This window comes from Ambystoma mexicanum, chromosome 1q, assembly GCF_040938575.1.
Source record: "Ambystoma mexicanum isolate Mex_15411 chromosome 1q, UKY_AmexF1_1, whole genome shotgun sequence".
Classification (NCBI taxonomy): Eukaryota; Metazoa; Chordata; class Amphibia; order Caudata; family Ambystomatidae; genus Ambystoma; species Ambystoma mexicanum.
The window spans coordinates 31,844,541-31,866,425 of record NC_090922.1 but is presented as its reverse complement, the minus strand read 5'-3'; the positions used below and the strand labels follow the sequence as shown (position 1 = coordinate 31,866,425).

The 21,885-nt window shown below is 47.2% G+C and overlaps 1 protein-coding gene across 1 annotated transcript in view; it reads left to right on the top strand.

Moving 5' to 3' along the window:
• The window catches only part of DPY19L3 (dpy-19 like C-mannosyltransferase 3), a 2,003,695-nt gene that overhangs the window by 688,952 nt on the left and 1,292,858 nt on the right, over positions 1-21,885 (top strand). The gene's annotated exons all lie outside the window — the stretch shown is intronic.

Genomic DNA, 21,885 nt, shown 5'->3' with positions numbered 1-21,885 from the left:
ATCACTTGGACGGCATTGAATAGACCTCTTTGCAGGCATACAGTACGTGGAAAACCCCGGTATGGAAAAATAACCCAATTTAATTGTTTCCTGTAGTAATAGAATCGTTGGTTGATTCTCTTGCAATAGTGACGAGTGCCACCCCATGAAATTAGCATAGCCGCATGTGTTCCATGAGAGAACTTTGAGAAGAGTATTTTCAGGATGCTATGAGATAGTAGGTGAAGGTTTAGGCCCCAAGATGGCAGTAATCATTGGTTCAAGCCACAGAATACCTTTTGTAATAGCTACATGGGTTAGTAGCACATGCAAGTCACCATCAGCACTAGAGTTGATTTTTTGAACAAGTTCGCCTCTCACCGGTACCACAGCAACGGCAGGGTCAGAATAAGCCAAGAAATCATTGGCTGTTGATTCTAATTCAAAAGTGGATAGATTGAGTCCTTGATTTTTAAGCTCATCGTGGTTAAACCAAAGAAACTTCAAAATAGTCTCAGAGCTCAGATAACATATTGCTCTACAGTTGTCAGTCTGGGCTATGGATACTCTCAAAATGTCCTCAGATTTTACCATTTTCAATTGAGGAATTCGTGAGAATAGGGACAGGATGAAAGATTGATTAATACGCTTCCCAGCGGTAGAGATCCTATTTCCCTCAAGGCCAATAAGATAGAGTTTTTTGTCTGCCTCGGGTAGATTCTCGAGATTTTTCTCTTCAATTCGAGAAGGGAGAATGGCTTCCACCCTCACCATCTGCGATTGGGGGGGGGGGCTGGTAGCGCATTACTTGGTGTTTCAACATTCAGAGCACCATCATATAAAGCCTTTCTCAAGGTTTCTAGTATATCATGATGAAAGTTCACAGGGCTTTTCTGTTCAATTCGAGAGAGAGGCAATGATTCCACACTGACCATCTTCGATGGAAGAGTTGGTAACGCCTTTGTTAGTGTTTCAACATTAAACGAGCCATCCTCAAAGGCTTTTTTCAATATTTCAAGTGTGTCCTGATGGGACTTGGAGTTGTTCTCAGGCAGAGATCTGCTAAGCGCAGGACCATGTATGGAAATACTGTTGGGAGCAACAAGTAGTTTTTTATCGCCTCACTGTTAGTTGTATAGTTCTTTTTAGGTGAGGCAGACTGTCCAATTTTCAACTCATTGGCTAAAGGAAGAACCTTATCCTTGCCATTTGTCGAACTTGAAGAGTTAACATTACATTGATCAGATTCAATGTCTAATTGTGTAACTTTGCGCTTACCATTTACCATGTTTGAAGAATGGCTTTTACTAATCTCATTTTTTTTCAAAGCGTTCTCTGGACAACATGATGCCTCGGTACACGCGGCACTATATGATTTTCACATGAGCAAGTTGGAATCATTGTTGATTTTTAAGTCATTGTTAGGGATGGATTGTTCAAGAATATCTTTCCTAGTCGTACAGCTTCTTCCCGAGATCGGAAAATAGCTGTTCAAATTTAATTTAGCATTTGGAAGAGCGGTCTCTTCAGTCACTTTTCCCTCTATTCCGATTGCTCTTAATTCGGGAATGACCAGGGGGCTTCTGACAGAGATGTCAGCAGGGGCGGACTTGATATTTGTCAATTTCGCAGATACCAATTGATTTTTAGAGATGGATTCAATCTTTTTATTTCTTGTGCTTTTGGTTTCAATTTTGGGGTCGGTATGAGTGCCTCCTGACTTTCTTTTGAGAGTTGCTGTAAATCAATACTTTCCTTATCAGAAATTACTATCACCGTTTCTTGGTCAGAATTCTGAGAACCATCAGGTATCAGTGATACAGACTTCTTAGCCACATTGTTAGTGGACTTTTCGGCCGTGGCTTCCTTTCTCCTCTTAGCATTTCTTTTGATTGCTCTTAAATGCGTCTTCTTAGCACGGCACGACATGAAGGAGAAATTCTCTTCAGAGTGGGAACATTCCTGTTCTTTCTGATGCTGTTCGTTGAGTACCTTCACCAAAGTCGAAGGACTATCCGGACAGTCAGCTGGAAGAACTAGTTTAGCTAATTGGGAAGTAATTATAACATTCATTGCCTCTACTGAAGCTTTGAGTTCTTTTATTTTACAGGTGCAATTGCACGGCAAGGGGGAAAGAGGGATACCTGGCGGCTGGGTAGGAAAAGAACCTACCTCGTCGCAGGATTGGGTAACTTTTTCAAGTTGGACAGGGGCAGAGTATGTGGGCTGAGTGTTGATAGATCTTATAGTGTTAGCAGCAATTATGAACCCCTCTATCTTGTCCATTTGGGAACATAGATGATGCAAAGTCCTTTTTACCTCCTTCAATTCTAAATGAGTCAAATCATGTCCCTTATCCAGTAGATCAAGTATTTTAATGATCACTGGAAAGGTACATGGAGATCGCAAGTCTTTCTCGCCAGTAACGATGAGACCTTCTGGAGGGTCGATTTGAGAGGGCCTAATAAAGACATCTGCCGAATCGGAAGAATATGATAAACACGGTGGTGTCAATTCATAGTTAATATCCTGGTGGCAGCCTCTATTAGGTTCATTTGCAAAACTTTGGTCACACAGTAATTCAGATTGTACCATGTGAGTCTTTTTTGAAGGGCCATAGACGAGCGGAAGTTAGCGTGCCGATAGCACGAGACACCTGGTCATCTAGGGCAACCATATTTTTTATGGTAAGGTCGTGGTGGTCATTGGGAGGTTTGTTGGACAAAGGATATTCAGAACAGCTTCCGTATACTTCATGAGGGGGGAAACCAACGGAGCTGTTAGTCTTCCTATAACCAAAGGGGGTACAGAGAAAGGGGTCGATGATGAAGTCATTTCAGTGGCATGTATTATAACCACATAAGGTGGCAGACTTGGGCAAGCATTGACCTCCCCAGGAGTACATGAGGACAATGTCTCCAAGACAGCAGGTTCGATATAAGATGTGCGGCCACGACAGACAAGCGAATCGATACTGGTAGATGTAAGTACCATAGTACTCAATTTGTTGCATTTACTCGCAATCCACCAGCCATGACCAATAAATATTGTGAGTTTTACAAGAGTTGAGTACTCAAGATCAAGTTATTGGGGCTAAGTGAGTGGCTAGTGATTTTAGGTTGATGGAATGGAAAAATAACAACAGTACTAAACAAGGCGATGTTTACTTAACAGTGACTACTTCGCTGAGCAGTGATAGATTTCATTACAGGCGCGTGGCTTAGGGCTCAGAGTGAAAGCATGCATGATTGTAAGGAGCATATTATCATAGGAGGACTTGTGTCACTGTGTCCAGCATCAGCAAGTGTTTGTAAATAAACCCGGAAATGGGGGCCAAATGACCAGGCAGACGCCACAGGCCAATTGTAAGGAGATCCAGCGTTCCTCAAGGTTTGATGCCCAAGTAACATCTCGGAGCCAATGTTCTACGGAGGGGGCGGCAGATCTAAGCCATAGCGGCAAGAATTATACAAAGTCTAGCATGTTTATGATGGGTACGGTGAAGTGACAACTCATGAAACAGACAGTGCAAGGCTTGATGACCGGATCCAGCATCTCAGATACAGCGGCACAGACCCTAGCCCAATGCTAGGAGATTTTGGGGCAAGACCAGACCATTTGTAAGTAGCGTGCGTCGTCTGAGTGGCATCTGGGGCAAAGGGGGGGGGAGTGGTCTCGGGACATAAGGTGCAGCCTGGCGGGGTGTAGTGAAATCTGTGCAATACCTTAAATTGTATTAGCAGGTACCTAGCATTAAGGGAAACCATACATGTCTGCATGCACATGTCTTCCCACCCCTTATTAGTGATGTCTAAACCCAGGTCTCTACCTCAATCCTCCCGAAGTTTGGATAGTGGTTTGCTAACCTGATCCTGCAGCAGACTGTGCAATTTGGATACTATCCCAGTGGTCGAGGTGCCTTGCAAAATTAGTGCCAATAGCGGCTCATCCGGGGGCAGCGAGGGGAACTCCCTCCATGCATTTTTGAATGTGCAGCAAAGTCCTGCCTATTGGAACCATCGAGAGGTTTGCCAACAAGGGTGTCTGGGCAGGGTGGGCCATGCAAAAAAGTATCCCATGACAAACACATCACCCAGAGTAGAGAAGCTGTCTTCTGCCCACTTGTGCACTGCAGTTTTACTTATTTTAGGAAACTCAGGGTGGAGATTCCAGAGCGGTACACCGCAGTGGAATGTGCGTGGGTTATCTGTGAACCGTCATATTTTGTCCCATGCAAGCGCAGTGGTGGCCGGTGGACTGGCCACCCCAGGATCTTTACATATAGGGGTAGCACCAAGGAGCGGAGGTCATGAGGTTTGGTGGTGTGTTGCTCCATCTTTACATGTGGGAGTGCTGAGCCCTCGGTAAACGAGTGAGTTGAATATTGAGCCTGGGCCGCTAGCCAGTACTTCTCGAAGTCTGGGGCTGCAAGCCCTCCTTGATTATATGGTCTCGTGAGCGTGGTCCATTTAAATCTTACCGCCCCAGCGTGCCACAGAAAGCCATTTAGAGTGACCTTGAGTGCTTCGAACAGTGCTGCCCCGGGCCATATTGGGACATTCAGAAACTGGTACAGTAGTTGCGGCAGTACAATCATCTTAAGGAGTGACACATGGCTAGCAAACTAGGCAGTTTTGCCCAGGTATGCAGTTTGACCAAGAGTTGTTGTTGGTAGGACCCAAAGTTTCGGTCGTACAGCAAGGTTTGGTGCCTCGTAACTGTGACCCCAAGATACTTAATCTCATTGGGAGACCAAGCAAACCGCATGAGGTCGCGTGGAGCAGCGGTGGCATCTGTTAATGGAAATAATTCGGACTTGGCACAGTTGACTCAGAGTCCAGATAGGATCCTGAAGCGCCTGATTGGAGCGAGATTCACATCAGGATTTCTGATGTACAACAATGCATCGTTTACATATAGTGAAATGATTTTGGGAGAGCCAACATATTTCATAAGCCAACAGATATCCATTCTTTACATTAGTTATCACCCATTACTTCTCACAAACAATCTTCCCTATAGTCAATTTTTACGACTGAAACATATTGTATCAGAGGAGGAAATCTTACTAATGGAAAATGTGAAAATGGCAGATGAATACATCAAAAGGAGATATTCAGGGAAAGTAGTTGGGACAGCCTTGATAAAAGTGAGTCAGCTTAAACGGGAGGAACTCCTCATTCCCAAGACAAGGCCTAGATAGATGCCATTTCTGTATACTCTAAAACACTCAAGTCAAAGTCACAATGTCACAAGATTTATTAAGAAGAACTGGAGATTGATCCAACTGCATCCCCATTTACAGACACATTTCCCAAAACCACCTATTGTAGCGTATAAAAGAGGTTGCAGTTTCAAAGATCAGTTGCTAAGGGCAGAAAGACCGAAAACCAGTAAACAACTAACACTGCACAAGAAAAAGAATGGCACATTTCCGTGCCTTAATTGTAATAACTGCAATAATAACATTAATGGCAGTTTTGTAAGACATCCACGCACTGGTGCTAAAATTAGATTAAAGGACTTTTCCACTTGTCATATACACTCGGTCATCTAAGGATTTAGCTGTCTCTGTGGTATCTTCTACATGGCACAAACAACAAGAAAAGCGAAGGAACGCTGGAATGAGTATAAAAGCAATATAAGAACAACAAATGTACACTCCCCAGTAGCGAGACACTTTACAGAGAAGAGGCAAACTGTGGCACAACTGAAGGTGATCATACTAGAAGTATTGCAAAAATCAGAGAGGGCTGGCAACCTAGGAAATTAACTAGAACAAAGGGAGCTTTTCTGGATTGACAAACTAGCCAGTCTGACCCCAGAGGGGATGAATGTGGACTTTTATTTAGGAGTCTTCTTGTAACATGGAAACATAGACTTTAAACATCTGAACTAAGACTACTTGATATGTGTTCATTGGATAGACCTTAGCTATTCCAGCTTAAAATCTATTGTGCATTAAGATGTATATCTGCCTGAAAATGGTGAGTAATGACAAACAAATTATAAGCAGTAAACATATATTTTGTATGACTCAGAGTGGTGTATTTTGGATATATCAGCTAATGATGTAAACACGGACTATGAACAACTATGTAGGTCATGGACCGCCACATGAAAATGATTGCTGTAAAGATTTTGTAATATGAATGATTAACTGGAATGATGTCACTTTAAAATGATGGCTCTGTTGATAAGCGCCATAGCCACTGGGAAGAAGTGTGAACCAACACCATAGGACAAAAAAGGTACTCATGAATGTGTTTCCTGACAATCATGTACACAACTGTAATACTTAACTTGCAGATGTTAATATATTATATGGAACCAAATTGTTATAGAATGGAAGCACGATCTGCTATCCTAATATCATCACAACTGGAGTAGCATTATTGATTTTTGCCATATAATTTGGAGTACAGCTTGGATCAGAAGTTTTTCACATTGAATACAAAATATTTTTTTGCTATCTTCCGCACTTCATTATTAACACAAGTAGTCACTTTTATGGCGAGAGTCTATCACTTGAGCCACGTTGGATTGGCTTCCACGTATCCTTATCAGCATCATGAATAGTATCCGGCATATCACACTGTAAATAGCGGCCATTTTTTATTCAGATTGTAGAACGATCTGGAGAAGGAGCATGAATATCCGTTTAACACGGAACAGGTGAGATACACATAATAACAGATCCAGATACCCTGAGACCATTTGCTGTTTACAGAATATGACCATACTGAGGGTAATCAGTTGAAGCATTCCTGTATACTTTTCGCCACAGGCACATGCCAACGGAAACAGCTTTATTGCGTAGTATACTGAAGAGGAAATTTAAAACCATCCACCTACTTGGATGATAAGCCACAAGGCAAATTCATTAGTACAAGGAAGGTCATGCACTACTGCTAGACCACACTTCGAATGGATTGTGTAAAACCAGAAAAAAATTCTACTCCTCTCCCGAAGAAGGGCTTTTTCAAGTCTCTAACTTCTATTTTTGAAGAGGAAGAGCATTCAGATGATGAAGATGTCCCTTTTGGGCTTCAATACGGTACACCTAATGTACCTGAATGCCTCTTTTCAGAGGAAAGCAGAATGCAGGATTTTTATGATAATTTACACAATGCAAGTGGAATTGACACCTCCCCAGAGCTGGAGATCGGAAAAACAGAACCAGGGGAACATGCCGACTCCTCTTACAGGCAGCTCATGTCTAAAGTGGTTGAGTACTTGGGGTGGAGTAGGCCCCCAGCACCCTATGACCAAGACTATCTCACTGACATTCTGGACAAAGGTCCACCTACTGATCCAGTTTTTCCTTTCCATGTGCCACTTCAAAATAGGGTGGCCAGGAATTGGGAGACTCTGGAAACTAATCCGACAGTTGACAAGAATCTCACAAAATAATACTGTCCCTCCCATAGCGACCCTGGCTACCTGTTAAAACACCCCACTCCAGACAGTCTGGTGGTCCAGGCAGCTACGGCTACTTCAAAACAAGCAGCGTACCCTACTATCCCTCCGATAGGGATGACAAGCGCGTAGATGGATGGGCGAGAAAGGTATTTTCTGCAGGGAGCATGGCATTAAAATCTGCCAACTCCGCTTGTGCCCTTTCAATGTTTTCGTATACTCTAAGGGAATGTATTACTATGCCGGCAGCGCATATTCCCGAAGGAGATGAAAAGGGCAGCTTCTTAGCGATCAGTAAGGATGGTAAAGAAGCCATGTGCAAGACCCTTCAGTCTGGATTGTATTCTTCAGATAGCATCAGGAGGTCCATGGCTACCAGCACCGTGATGCGCAGATTTGTGTGGTTGAAGAAGTCAGGTTTTGCACCCGATGTGCAAGCTAGACTTCTCAAGATGCCTTTTGACGGGTCTCCTCTTTTTGGCAGCAAGGCTGGCGAGACTCTTGAGAAGTTGCAGACCTCGAAGGCGGCGGCCAAATCTTTAGGTGTCGCCGTTAGGCAACCTTATCCTTTTTGTCCTAGTGGACAACCTTGGAGGGGTAGATCATTTTGCTACTACTCCTCATTTGGAAGGGCGAGAGGAATGGCCAGTCAAAGAGACCAAAGAGAATGTCCTCGTGGTGGACGAGGTCGAGGTGACAAGCCAGCTGAAGCAGCAGCCTCCTTATCATCGGTCTCTGCAACAGCTGCTACAAAACCACTCTGAGGTCTTGAGACACGGCTCACCAGTGGGAGGCCGATTGTCTCAGCATCTAGAAGAATCTCTGGAAACAATAGCCTACGGGTACTGTCTTCCTTTTATGAAGAAGCCTCAGAACAATCCACTGGGGAAACACGCTTTGAGGATTACGGATCCGCTCCTTGTGCAGGAAATTGTAACCCTGCTAGAGAAAGGCACTATGGAACCGGTGCCTGTAGCGGAGAGGAACAAGGGTTGGTATTCCACATATTTTTTTATCCCCAAAAAGGACAGAGGACTAAGAAGCATCTTGAACTTAAGATACTTGAACAAGTTCTTCAGGAATGACAAGTTCAAGATGGTCACTCTTTATCAGACCTTTCAGGCCCTCCAACTCCAGGATTGGTTGGTGTCATTGGACCTTCAGGAAGCTTATTTTCATATGCCAATCCATCTCAAGCACAGAAAATACCTGAGGTTCGCCGTTGGCGGCTTGCACTATCAATTTCATGCTCTGCCATTCGGGCTGACATCCGCCCAAGGGTTTTCACCAAACCGATGGCAGTGGTGGCAGCGAGTCTCAGGAGAGTGGGGTTCACGTCTACCCCTACCTGGACGATTGGCTGATCAGAGCACGTTCTCCCGAAAAAGTCCTGGATCATCTCAATGTTACCTGTCACTATCTTCACAGACTGGGCTTCTCCCTCAATTACAAGAAGTCCCATATGACACTGTTCCAAAAGCTCCAATACATCGGAGCTGTGATGCAAACATCCTTGGGGAAGAGCTCGCCACCTGAGATAAGAGTTCAAGACATTCTTCAGATGATAATCCCATTTCAGAGTGCCCAGAGTCATCCGGCCTTCGATTTTTTGAGGTTGCTCGGCCTCATGACATCCTGCATTTTTCTGGTATCAGAGGCCCGGCTGAGAATGAGATCCCTTCAATGGGCTCTCAGAACACAATGGTCCCAATTCTCAGGAAAGATGTCGGACCGACTTCAGATTCCAACCAGAGTCTCACAGGATCTTCTGTGGTGAGGCTGCGAAGAAAATATTCTGAAGGGAGAAGTTATTTGGCAACCATGGCCGGAGATTGCAGTAGTGACGGACGCCTCACTCATGGGGTGGGGAACCCACACCAACAATCTGACAATCAGCAGTCGTTGGTCTCCATCTGAGTCCAAACTACACATCAATCTTTTGGAGCTGAGAACAATCAGACTAACGCTGAAGGCTTTCCTGCTCTCTGTATAGCGAAAGAATGTCCTGATAATGACGAACACCACAGTGGCCATGTACTACCTCAACAAAGAGAGGAGGTGTAGGGTCACTACCACTGTGCAGAGAAGCAATGCAGCTCTGGTAAAGGGAAATTCAAGAAGGAATCTCTCTGTCGGCAGTTTACCTAGCCGGGGAGGAAAACACAGCAGCGGGACGCCCTGAGCAGGCAGAGCACTGTCTCCCATGAGTGGGAACTAGCTCAGGAAGTCCTTCAAGAGATCTTCACTCTTTGGGGAACCCGTCAGGTGGATCTGTTCGTGACCTCGGTCAACTGAAAGTGCGATCAGTACTGCTGAAGGGAATTTCCCCCAAGAGGAACTCTAGGAGACGCGTTCATAGTGGACTGGGAATTTCCACTTATGGATGCGTTCCTCCAGTCCCTGTGATTCCTCACGTTATCAGGAGGTTGAGAAAGTTCAAGAAAACCATGATCCTAATTGCCCTTGATTGGGCCAGGAGGACGTGGTACCCAGACCTTCTGGGCATGTCCATCTGTCCTCCAATGCGTCTTCCACAAGAAAGGCCCTTCTCTCGTGAGAGGAGGTTCGGGTTCTCCATCCAGTGGTCATGACTCTCAACCTTCATGCTTGGTTTCTGAAAGGCTGAGATACAAGGATTGGGACCTCACAGATGATGTAATGGAGGTGTTGCTTTCAGCCAGAAGGCCAGCAACAAAGTCTCTCTTCCATTGCCGTTGGAATACGTTTTGCAACTGGTGCAAAGAAAAGGAGGATCCAGGGTCCAAACCCCCTGCTAAAATAGCAGGTAAGCATGCACCAACATGTGTTTACACCCTCGGTCCCCACAGGCCATCCCCACCCTCTCTGGTCGCCCTGTGTTGTTCTCTTCTGCCCCCCTTCCCGCACACAGGAGTCTGTCCTGATATATTCTGGTTTCACCATCACCATCTTGTGGCCAATACTGGATTTTACTTTTATGGACTTCATTGATTCACGGTGAATCGCCCTTTCTCAACTCTCATGCTGGACTTCCTTTGCAACTTGTACTCATGTTGGCCCTGAATCATGCTGTTCCCATCTTCATCTTGTATCCTGGTTTGCAACGTTATGTGTTACTACTGACTTCTGCAATCGTATTCGCTCTAGTCTCTTGCTTCTCCACTCTTTTTGACTGCTTACTCTCTGTTCTCTCCTCCCCTCCTCTCCCTTTTCCTATCTCCTCCCCTTACCTTCTTCTATGCATTTACTCTATCAGAATTGTCCCTGGACCTAGTATGATAGCAACCTTGTCTATCGCTCCCCCATCCCCTTACTGTCCCCCCACCTCCTCCAGCACTATCTGAAACGTTGTCAGGCCTAGTACGATAGTCGCTTGTTTTGTTCCTCCCCTCCCTTTCTGCACCCCTCTCCCTCACCTTTTGTTTTTCTCCAGCTCTACCAGAAATGTCGTCAGGCCTAGTACGGTAGTCGCCTGTCTGTTTCCATTTCCTTCTCACTCTCCCCCTCCCTTCCTTATCTATGTCTTAGCTTTTGAACTATCTGAAATGTCGTCAGGCTGAGTACGATAGTTAATTTCACATCCTTACTCTTCATGGCCTGTAAGAATGTCATTGTATTTTCCCTTGTTCCCTCACTTGCCTTGAAACGCTTTGAAGCACATTGTGTATAGGCGCTATATAAATACACTATCGTATCATATCATATCATTTGAACCTTTGCACACATGTCCGTAAAGGTTAACCTTTAAGACAATACTATTGCTAGCTCTAACATCAGCCCGTAGAGTGAGCGAGTTGCAGGCACTCTCATCCAAGTCACCCTTTACCATATTCCACAAAGGAAGTTTAGGACTTTCATTTAAGTCAGAAAATTGTTCTGCCTTCCTTCTATCCTCCACCTCATCCTGGTAAGGAAGAGGAAAAACATCTTAGGCTGGACCCTAGGAGGGCGTTAAGTTTTTACAACTCCAGAATGTCAAAGTTGAGAGTGGACAATCACATTTTTATAGGATACTCGGGACACAAACTAGGCCAGGCTGTTTCCAAACAGACCTTGTCTAGATGGATCATTCTTACCATATATGAATGCTACAGACTGGCAGGCAAAGACCCTCCTGAAGGTTTGCGTGCTTGTTCCACCAGGGACATGGCTACATCTACAGCCCTTTAAAGGGGTGTTCCCATTAGGAATATCTGTGATGCTGCGACGTGGTCATCAATACACACGTTTACAAAGCATTATTCTTTGGATGCTTCCCATGCTCAAGATGTTGCTTTTGGTAAGGCAGTACTTTACTCTGCCCTTGAAAATTCTTAGTATATAAATTCTACACCCTCCTCTTATCATTAATACTGCTTTGGGTGTCTGTCAAAGATGAGGAATACGTTGGAGGACACAATCCATTCAAGGGACATGTTACTTACCCCTGGTAACGTTCTTTTTACTGGATGTTCCTCCAACGTATTCCTCATCGCCCTCCGAACCTACCCCTCTGTAGAATTTCCCATGCTATTGCAGCTTTCGTTCTACCAAGGCTGAGTACTATCATACCCATGTTTATGGGCTTTGGGGCTACGCGAGGCGGGTGAAAAACAGAACTGAGGCCAACGGGCACCGCGCATGCTACATATACCTTCTGATGACGTCACCCTCGATGGAGGCCTTCGAGGGACATCGACTCGGCGCCATCGACACAACGGTGCCCTCTGTTGAAATTATTTTCCGAAGCAGCTGAAGCTGGACATTACATGTCAAAGATGAGGAATACGTTGGAGGAAGATCCAGTCGAAAGAACGTTACCAGGGGTAAGTAACTTGTTCATCTATTCCAAAAGGTGAGATTAGAGCTCTTTAAATATTGGCAGAATTAGTGCATTTGGTTCCTTTTACAAATAGTATACACACTTTTTATTTCTACTTATTCTATTATCTAGTCCAACTAGATCATTGGAAGACGATCTAAGATTTTAAATAATTAGGAGAACCGCATACAGCTTCGATTGTGGTAGACATCTTTACACCAGGTAAATATTTGGAAACAGATCATGATAGATAATTACTCTTGATGTGTTCACATTATAAATGCTTTGCATAGATCATACTACTAAACAGGTATACCCTTTTCGAGGGGATTGGGTCCTCCGACGTATTCCATATCTATGACATGTAATCACCACAGCTGTGCTGCTTCGGAAACTTTTTTCGGCGCCTGCGTCGATGACGTCGATGCGCCGTCGTCGAGGGCCTCCTCCGACGTCATCCGATGTGATAAGTAGGACGCACGACGCCCGTAGCCTCAGTTCCGTTTTTGCCACGAACGTGTTGCTTCGTGAATCTCGGTTAACGCCTCAAACTCTTTGGAGTTCTGTTCTTCTCGGTTCTTCGAACCTGTTCGTTTTTGTGAAAATCCTTCATGTGAAGATGTCTTCTACTTCGTCTTCGACCCCGCGTCCGGGCTTCAAGAAGAGCGGGGAGTGTGGGTCCAAGATGTCGGTGACGGACTCGAACGACGACGCCTGCCTCTGGTGCCTCGGGGAGACCCATGACACGGATGACTGTATCGACTGCCAGTCGCTCACGTCCAAAGCCTTATACAAACGTAAGAAGAATTTGTCAGTAGGTCGGGTGTCCAAGCCCCGGAAGTCGAGATCAACGGGGCTTTTGACGGATGATTCCAGGGGTGACTCTCTGCGTCATCGTCGGAAGTCTCGTGGGTCTCCTTCTAGGAGTCCGTCTCGCCACTCCTCAGCCTCTTCGAGGCATTCTCGGAAGCGCCGACACCGGTCGTCTTCCAGGTCCTCTTCGGAGGACTCTGCCCGGCATGTCGCTTACCCCTCCAGCCGTGCGACGCCGGAGGAATGGGCTTCCTTCGGGAAGAAAATGCTGGCGATTCTTGAGTCGCACGGTACTAAGCCGTCCGCGCCCTTGAGTGGGGTCGGTCGTGAGAGGTCGAGAGACACTGCTCGCAAGAGTGGTCGGCACGAGTGACGGGAGAGGTCCCGTTTGGACAAGGAGACTCGTTCTCGACGTACCCGTTCCAGGTCCCGGTCCTCGACGCGTTTGAGACCGTGTGCACCTGTGAGGTATTCGAGGAAGACATCGACGTCTGAGGCGTCGAGGGCGTTGACAGGCTTTCTCGAGGCTCCGGCTCCGAGGAAGTCGTCGAAGCCGTCGACGCTCAGGTCGTCGAAGGACACGCTCGGGGCTCCGGCTTCGAGGGCTGTGTCGGCGCCGCTGATGCTGGCGGCGCTGCATCTGACGTTGACGCCGATTTCGTCGACGCCGATCCTCTCGGCGCGATGCCCGTTCTCTCGACGCCGGCGCCGATTCGCTCGACGCCATCGACGCCTTTTGTGTCGGAGGTACCTCGTGGCACGGGGGAACACCCTAGGAAGGCTCTGGTTAAGAGCAAGCACTCTGATGGCCTGGTTCCTGGTCAGGTTCCAGATGAAATTGTCTCGGGCCATAGTCAGTTTGACGATTTGAGGCAGTCACTGCATGATGCCAGTGGACTGGACACCTCTCCGGAGGTGGAGTTTTGTAGGCCTGAGCCTGGCTCTCATGCCGATTCCTCGTACCGGCGCCTTATGGCTAGGGTTTCGGAGTACTTGGGATGGTCTGCTCCCCCGGGGGAGTTTGTGCAGGATGATCATCCTTGATGTTGATCCCCCCAACTGACCCGGTACTGCCGTTCCATATGGCCTTACAGAGAAGGGTGGCGGCGGCTTGGACTGCTCCGGAGAGTCTCCCGGCGGTGGGCAGATCCTTGTCACGAAAATACCGTCCAGCCAGTAGCGACCCCTGCTACTTGACCAGGCACCCCACTCCGGAGAGTTTGGTGGTGAAGGCGGCCACGGCCCCGGCAAAGCAGGCGTCGTACCCTACCATCCCTCCTGATAGGGACGACAAATGTTTTGATGGCTGGGCAAAGAAAGTGTTTTCTTCTGGTGGTATGGCACTTCAGGCGGCCAACTCCATTTGTGCCTTGTCTCGTTTCACACACACTCTGTGGAACTGTGTTGCGTTAGCGGCTGAACATATTCCCGAAGGGGACGAACGGGATGGTTTCCTTGCTATGGTCCAGGATGGTAAGGATGCCATGTGTGAGTCCGTTCAGTCGGGTTTGGACTTAGCTGAATGCGTCAGTAGGTCCATGGCAGCGAGCACCGTGATACGCAGGTTTGCGTGGTTGCGGAAGTCGGGGTTTGCTCCTGATGTGCAGTCCCGGCTCCTCAACATGCCCTTTGACGGTGAACACCTTTTTGGCAGCAAGGCTGACGAGAGCCTTGAGAGGTTGTAGACCTCAAAAGCTGCAGCAAAGTCGTTGGGCGCTGCAGTTCGCCAACCTCCGCCTTTTCGTCCTAGGGGACAGTAGTGGAGGGGTGGTTCCTTTCGCTATTACTCGTCCTTCAGTAAAGCGAGAGGAGCTGGCAGTCAAAGAGGCCAACGCAGGGGTACCAGAGGTGGACGACAGGGTACCCGTGGTGCCAAGACCGCTTGGGCAGTTGCCTCTTTGCCCTCAGTTAACGCTGCAGCCGCTCCCACTCAGTCATGAGGCCATGTCCCATGGTTCGCCGGTTGGGGGAAGGCTGGCGCAGCATCTTGTAGAGTGGCAAGCCATTACTTCAGATGTGTGGGTTCTGGAGATCATTACCCACGGCTACTGTCTTCCCTTTCGGCACAGGCCTCGCGACAATCCACCGGGGAACCTCTCTTTGCAGAGTCCCGATCCGCTTGTTAGGGAGAATTCTCTGTTTAGGCTGAATTTCCCTACCTAGTGAGTCCCCCAGCAGCTTTGCTGGATTTCTGGGGTTTCTTTTTTTCTCCTGCCAAGAGTGAGACTCTTTTTACCCTCACTCTTGGGCATGTTGAAGTGTGTTTTCTTGGTTAAACCTTGTGTTGAATGGGCTATGGGGTCTTTTACTCCATAGGGCCTCATGTATTTTTGTGATGTGGGTTACACAGCACCCTCTGTGCCGTGACCCAGGGGTGTCCTAGGGACTCCCCAACATAGACTCCATACCCTGGGACTGACTACTGTCTCCCAGGGCATGTAAAGTCACCAAAGACTTTGCTAGTCTTGAATCCTGAACAGAACCAGTACAAACCATCATATTGTGGACGTACTGGCTGAGGCAATTCGATTGCCCCAGGGTCTGTTAGTCGAGGGGGCACGTCTCCGCCCCCCCTGATCGAGTTTTGGCTGGTGGCAGTGGAAACTACTTTTTATATTCGACCGTGAATATTTCCCTATGGGATTTCCCATTGTTTTAGGCTAACACATTTAATTATTTATTTACGGTAGCCTTAAACATACCGCCGGTTTATATATTTATTATTATAACTCCGGTTGGGACTTTTTGCCAAAACTTGATTCTAAAATGGCGTTGGCGTTCGCCTCTGTAACTCTGACCCAAAGTGGAGCCCTTTGTTCCACTTTTGGCGGGCTTCTCCACAGAAGCCCTCCAAAGTGGTGCCACTCTGTCTGGGGTACTTAGGAGGGGTGGAGGGGGGTTTAGGCACCCTGGACTGAGTTACCTTGGTAACTCAAGTCGCACTCCGTCCTGATTGGCCCAAGTGGTGAGCCGGCCGGCTCACCACTTAGCATGTTTGAGTGACAGCTAGGCTGGGTGAATGGGGGTTTGCTGCATAAAAGCAGGGCTTTGGGGACTGGAATTTTAGAAGTCGCCACAGGACCAAGAATCCGACGAGGGAAGAGCTGAGCCGACCTGCTTCGACGACACCACCCGGTGGAGCCCTGCTGAACCGTCTCACCACTTTTCCCGACGACCGAGGAGAACTCTTAACGGAGTGGCTCCTTCCCTTGACTGGTGGGGACAACCAGTTTTCACCTTCTTTCCGCTTCTGGAGGTATCTCGTGGCCGCCTTGCCAGTGCCAAGCACCCCGGCAACCGGAACCCCACCACTTTTACCCCAACCACGAAAGTCGGTACAACCCTTTAACCGGAGGACTCCGCGGCTGGTTTCTTCCCGGGCAGTGCAACGACCCTCTTCTTCTGCTCTTCAGCGAGAACTTCTTCTCCCCTGACCGACGTCGAGCCTTGCTGCCACTGCCTGGAACAACTGCCACCGCTGGAGGATCCTGTCCACTGAAGGTACCGTGTTCCGCCTGGCTTCCCTTGCCACCGACTGTACGGGGTAGATTTAGCCCCCGGCTTTCGAACCTGGGAGTGCCTGGAACACCCTGGCTAAACTTTCTAAGCCACCCTAAACTCTTTCTAACTCCTTGCAAGACTTTGAATCCCTAATAACAGTGTGATCTTGGGCACATTTTCGCTCCGGCTACTCTAAGAGTGGGCCCTGCCTAGGGACTTTTGCTCACCTGTGACTTTGTGCTTCTTTGAGCCTATTGCAAGTGTTCTGGACCTTAGAGTGGTGTGTTAACCCATTTCTGTTTCTTTTTATCCCCTTTCTTGAACCTACTAGAGTGTCATCTAACGTTAAGCGCTCACCTCTGTTTTAATTATGTGGTGTTAACCTAGAGTTGTCTAGATAGGAGTAAGGGTTGAAACTGCTTTCATTATAACTGTGTTTGAAGTGTTTTTACTATATTTTGCTAGAGTGATTTCAACTTATGTGTATTTAATAAATAAATAACTATATACTTTTGAAACCAAGCTCTGGTCAGTGTTTGCTTGTGCTATTGTATTTGAGTACCTATTGTGTATACTTTACATACTGCCTAACTCTTCTTGAGGGAAGTCTGACTGCTCAGCCACAGCTACCAGGTAAATCTGGGTGGTGCAGACTGCTACCAAGTGGGTTTACTGCTATACCTGTAGTCTTAAATCTTTTGCAGTGTTCCCCAAGGGAACTGCACAGGTTTCTGCCTAACACTGGTGTACAGCGGTGGGATTTGTATTAAGTATACATTTTAGTGTGCTATAGATACCTTAGTGCAACTAACCACAAAGCTTAGCACTAAAAAAGTAAACCTCTAACATGTCAGTTATAGAAAGCTATAGTCAAGAGTCCCTTGCAGCCAAAACTGCTGATTGTTTAAGAGTGCTCTGTAAACATAAAGACCTCCTGACTAAGGGCAAGAAAATGGAGCTGATTGAAAGATTGTTAGCTAACCAAAGTCTGGGTGAGGGTTCAGAGGAACCTACCACTCCAGCAACTGTAGATGACAGTATTGAAATTAACATGGAGCAAAATGTTGATGATTCTGAGGAAGAGTCAGAAGAGGAGGGTGAGGCTGTTGTGACTGTCCCCCCTAGGCCTCTACCTGCTCTACCTGCTGTACCTACTGGGCCTTTACCAGGTCCCACATTTAGTCCTCAGTACTTTGAACTGGAGAAAATGAAACTAGAATTGGAGTATAAGAAACTGAATGCTCAAACTGACAAAGAACTAAGGCTAAGGGAAATGGAGCTCAAGTATGAGCTAGAAATGAAGAAATTATCTGTTGAGAATGCTTCTCTCTCCGGCTCCTCTAGAAGTTCCAGTCCTAAAAGACCCCGGATGCCTAAAGAATTGGTTGGTATGTATGAGCCTAAGTTGGATGTGTTGGATTGGTTGTCTCTGTTTGAATATAATCATGGGCTCCAGAACATCACAGGAAATGACTTACTCACCTGGTTGTTCTCTAGGCTTCCCCCTGTTGCAACTGATGTGGTAATGGAGATGGGGGAGGAGGATAGGAAAGAGTATGAATGTGTGAAACTAGCTTTGATAGCTAGGTTTGGGAAGACCCCTTCCCAGTATCTTAAGAGGTTTAGGAGCCTCAAAAAGCATGATGGTACCCCTTGGGCTACCTGGGTGAGTGAAGGGTTGAAAAACTTAGAGGGATGGATTAAGGGTTACAAGGTGAACACTTATGAAGGTATGAAGAATTTGGTTATGTTGGAGACTATTTATGATGCCTGCTCTCCTGAGCTCAAACAACACTTGGCTGATTCCAAGGAATTAGATTCCCGGAAACTAGCTAAGGCTGCTGACTTGTGGGTTGCCAACAGGGCCACCCACAAGGATTCTGGGGTAACTCAGAAGAAGGATGGGGAGAAACAGCCAAAAACAGACTCCAAAGAGAATTCTAATAATTCCTATCCCAAAGAGGGCCCCAAACCACAAAATAACCAGGGTAAGCCACATGAGAAACCTAGTCAGGCTACTGTACCTTCTGGCCACAAGCCAGAAGGAGGTCAGAACAAGCCACCCTTCCAGAGAGCATTTGGACAATGCTATGTCTGTCAGGGTACTGACCATATCAAAGGAGATCCCAAGTGCAAGGGTAAACCTGCAGGGATCAGCACAGTCTCCTTAGCCTTCACTCCTGAGGATGAAGTACAGATGGCTAGTGCCCACTTTGAACTCTTTGCTGAAGAACCCTTGGGTCTTCAAGCAACTGTAAACTTAGAGCCTAGGGGTCTGGTTAGCCCCCAGAATAGGGTTGTGTATAACTCCCTACCTGTTAACTCTAAGGTGTATTATGTGGACAGTGTTCTTGTCAATGGCCAGGATACTCCTGCCAGGAGAGACACTGGGGCCAGCAGAACAGTAGTGTATGAAAGCTTCTTTCAACCTGAGGATGTGGCCAAAGCACCCAAAGGTCCCACTAAGATGTCTGGAGGCCCTGTCCAAATGGTTCCTATTCTACCAGCCCTCATTCGGTGTAACAACATGACAGTGAGGATCCCTGTCAGTGTTCAGACTGAGGTACCTGGGAAGGTCCTGTTGGGGAATGACCTAAGAACTCTAGGAGTAGTGTCACATACCCCCAGGCCTCCCAGTATGGAGAAGCAGAACTTAACCAAATTTGGCTAGAAAGGCTACCTTGAAGGACCCTTCTAAGCCTGTGGGACCCTCTATTGAGAACCCCACTACAAGCCTTGGGTTTAGTAAGTTGACCTCTGACCCAGGCACCTTTCAGGATAGTATGCTAGGAACATGGGAGCCCCAACCAAGCTCCATCATTGTTCCCCTAGTCTCAGAGTCTCTGACTCCCCCTGCTTCTGAGGAAGAGGTGGATAGACCAACTAGGCCCCTATCTGGACCTGAGAGAACTGGTAATTCTCAGTGCTGGTGGAAAACCAGAAAAGAAAAGTCTAAGGCCAAAAACCTTCAGACTGTTGGACCTTCTACTGAAGACCCCAACTCAAATCCTAATATTAGGGGGGAAACTCCTAAAATAGGTAAGGGTAGATCTAAGAGGAAGGGGAAGCAGGTACATTGCCTAACCCCGACCCCTCCAACCAAGAGGCCTAAGACCCAACCTGCTCCCACAAGAGAGGTGGTGAGGAACCTTGGAGGCCCCTCTAGATCTAAGGAAATCCTTTATAAGGACCCCTTGAAAAAGCCTAACATAGGTTCAGAAATTGTACCAACTTCTGAGGGACTGGTCAACCAGATCCCCTATAACAAAAAGACTGATGTTCCTCAAAGGGTCTGTAGGTCCGTTAGCTTGCAAAAGAAAACCTTTGAGTTCTCCATTGAACATAGGTCAAGGTGTCACCATCAAAATGCTGATGGACTCTCTAGGATGTATATCATCGACTAGAGGTATGAGGTTCATCCAGGAGTGGATTAAATCCTCCTGTCCCTTAGTCTGGGGGGGGCGAGTGTTAGGGAGAATTCTCTGTTTAGGCTGAATTTCCCTACCTAGTGAGTCCCCCAGCAGCTTTGCTGGATTTCTGGGGTTTCTTTTTTTCTCCTGCCAAGAGCGAGACTCTTTTTACCCTCACTCTTGGACATGTTGAAGTGTGTTTTCTTGGTTAAACCTTGTGTTGAATGGGCTATGGGGTCTTTTACTCCATAGGGCCTCATGTATTTTTGTGATGTGGGTTACACAGCACCCTCTGTGCCGTGACCCAGGGGTGTCCTAGGGACTCCCCAACATAGACTCCATACCCTGGGACTGACTACTGTCTCCCAGGGCATGTAAAGTCACCAAAGACTTTGCTAGTCTTGAATCCTGAACAGAACCAGTACAAACCATCATATTGTGGACGTACTGGCTGGGGCAATTCGATTGCCCCAGGGTCTGTTAGTCGAGGGGGCACGTCTCCGTCCCCCCTGATCGAGTTTTGGCTGGTGGCAGTGGAAACTACTTTTTATATTCGACCGCGAATATTTCCCTATGGGATTTCCCATTGTTTTAGGCTAACACATTTAATTATTTATTTACGGTAGCCTTAAACATACCGCCGGTTTATATATTTATTATTATAACTCCGGTTGGGACTTTTTGCCAAAACTTGATTCTAAAATGGCGTTGGCGTTCGCCTCTGTAACTCTGACCCAAAGTGGAGCCCTTTGTTCCACTTTTGGCGGGCTTCTCCACAGAAGCCCTCCAAAGTGGTGCCACTCTGTCTGGGGTACTTAGGAGGGGTGGAGGGGGGTTTAGGCACCCTGGACTGAGTTACCTTGCTAACTCAAGTCGCACTCCGTCCTGATTGGCCCAAGTGGTGAGCCGGCCGGCTCACCACTTAGCATGTTTGAGTGACAGCTAGGCTGGGTGAATGGGGGTTTGCTGCATAAAAGCAGGGCTTTGGGGACTGGAATTTTAGAAGTCGCCACAGGACCAAGAATCCGACGAGGGAAGAGCTGAGCCGACCTGCTTCGACGACACCACCCGGTGGAGCCCTGCTGAACCGTCTCACCACTTTTCCCGACGACCGAGGAGAACTCTTAACGGAGTGGCTCCTTCCCTTGACTGGTGGGGACAACCAGTTTTCACCTTCTTTCCGCTTCTGGAGGTATCTCGTGGCCGCCTTGCCAGTGCCAAGCACCCCGGCAACCGGAACCCCACCACTTTTACCCCAACCACGAAAGTCGGTACAACCCTTTAACCGGAGGACTCCGCGGCTGGTTTCTTCCCGGGCAGTGCAACGACCCTCTTCTTCTGCTCTTCAGCGAGAACTTCTTCTCCCCTGACCGACGTCGAGCCTTGCTGCCACTGCCTGGAACAACTGCCACCGCTGGAGGATCCTGTCCACTGAAGGTACCGTGTTCCGCCTGGCTTCCCTTGCCACCGACTGTACGGGGTAGATTTAGCCCCCGGCTTTCGAACCTGGGAGTGCCTGGAACACCCTGGCTAAACTTTCTAAGCCACCCTAAACTCTTTCTAACTCCTTGCAAGACTTTGAATCCCTAATAACAGTGTGATCTTGGGCACATTTTTGCTCCGGCTACTCTAAGAGTGGGCCCTGCCTAGGGACTTTTGCTCACCTGTGACTTTGTGCTTCTTTGAGCCTATTGCAAGTGTTCTGGACCTTAGAGTGGTGTGTTAACCCATTTCTGTTTCTTTTTATCCCCTTTCTTGAACCTACTAGAGTGTCATCTAACGTTAAGCGCTCACCTCTGTTTTAATTATGTGGTGTTAACCTAGAGTTGTCTAGATAGGAGTAAGGGTTGAAACTGCTTTCATTATAACTGTGTTTGAAGTGTTTTTACTATATTTTGCTAGAGTGATTTCAACTTATGTGTATTTAATAAATAAATAACTATATACTTTTGAAACCAAGCTCTGGTCAGTGTTTGCTTGTGC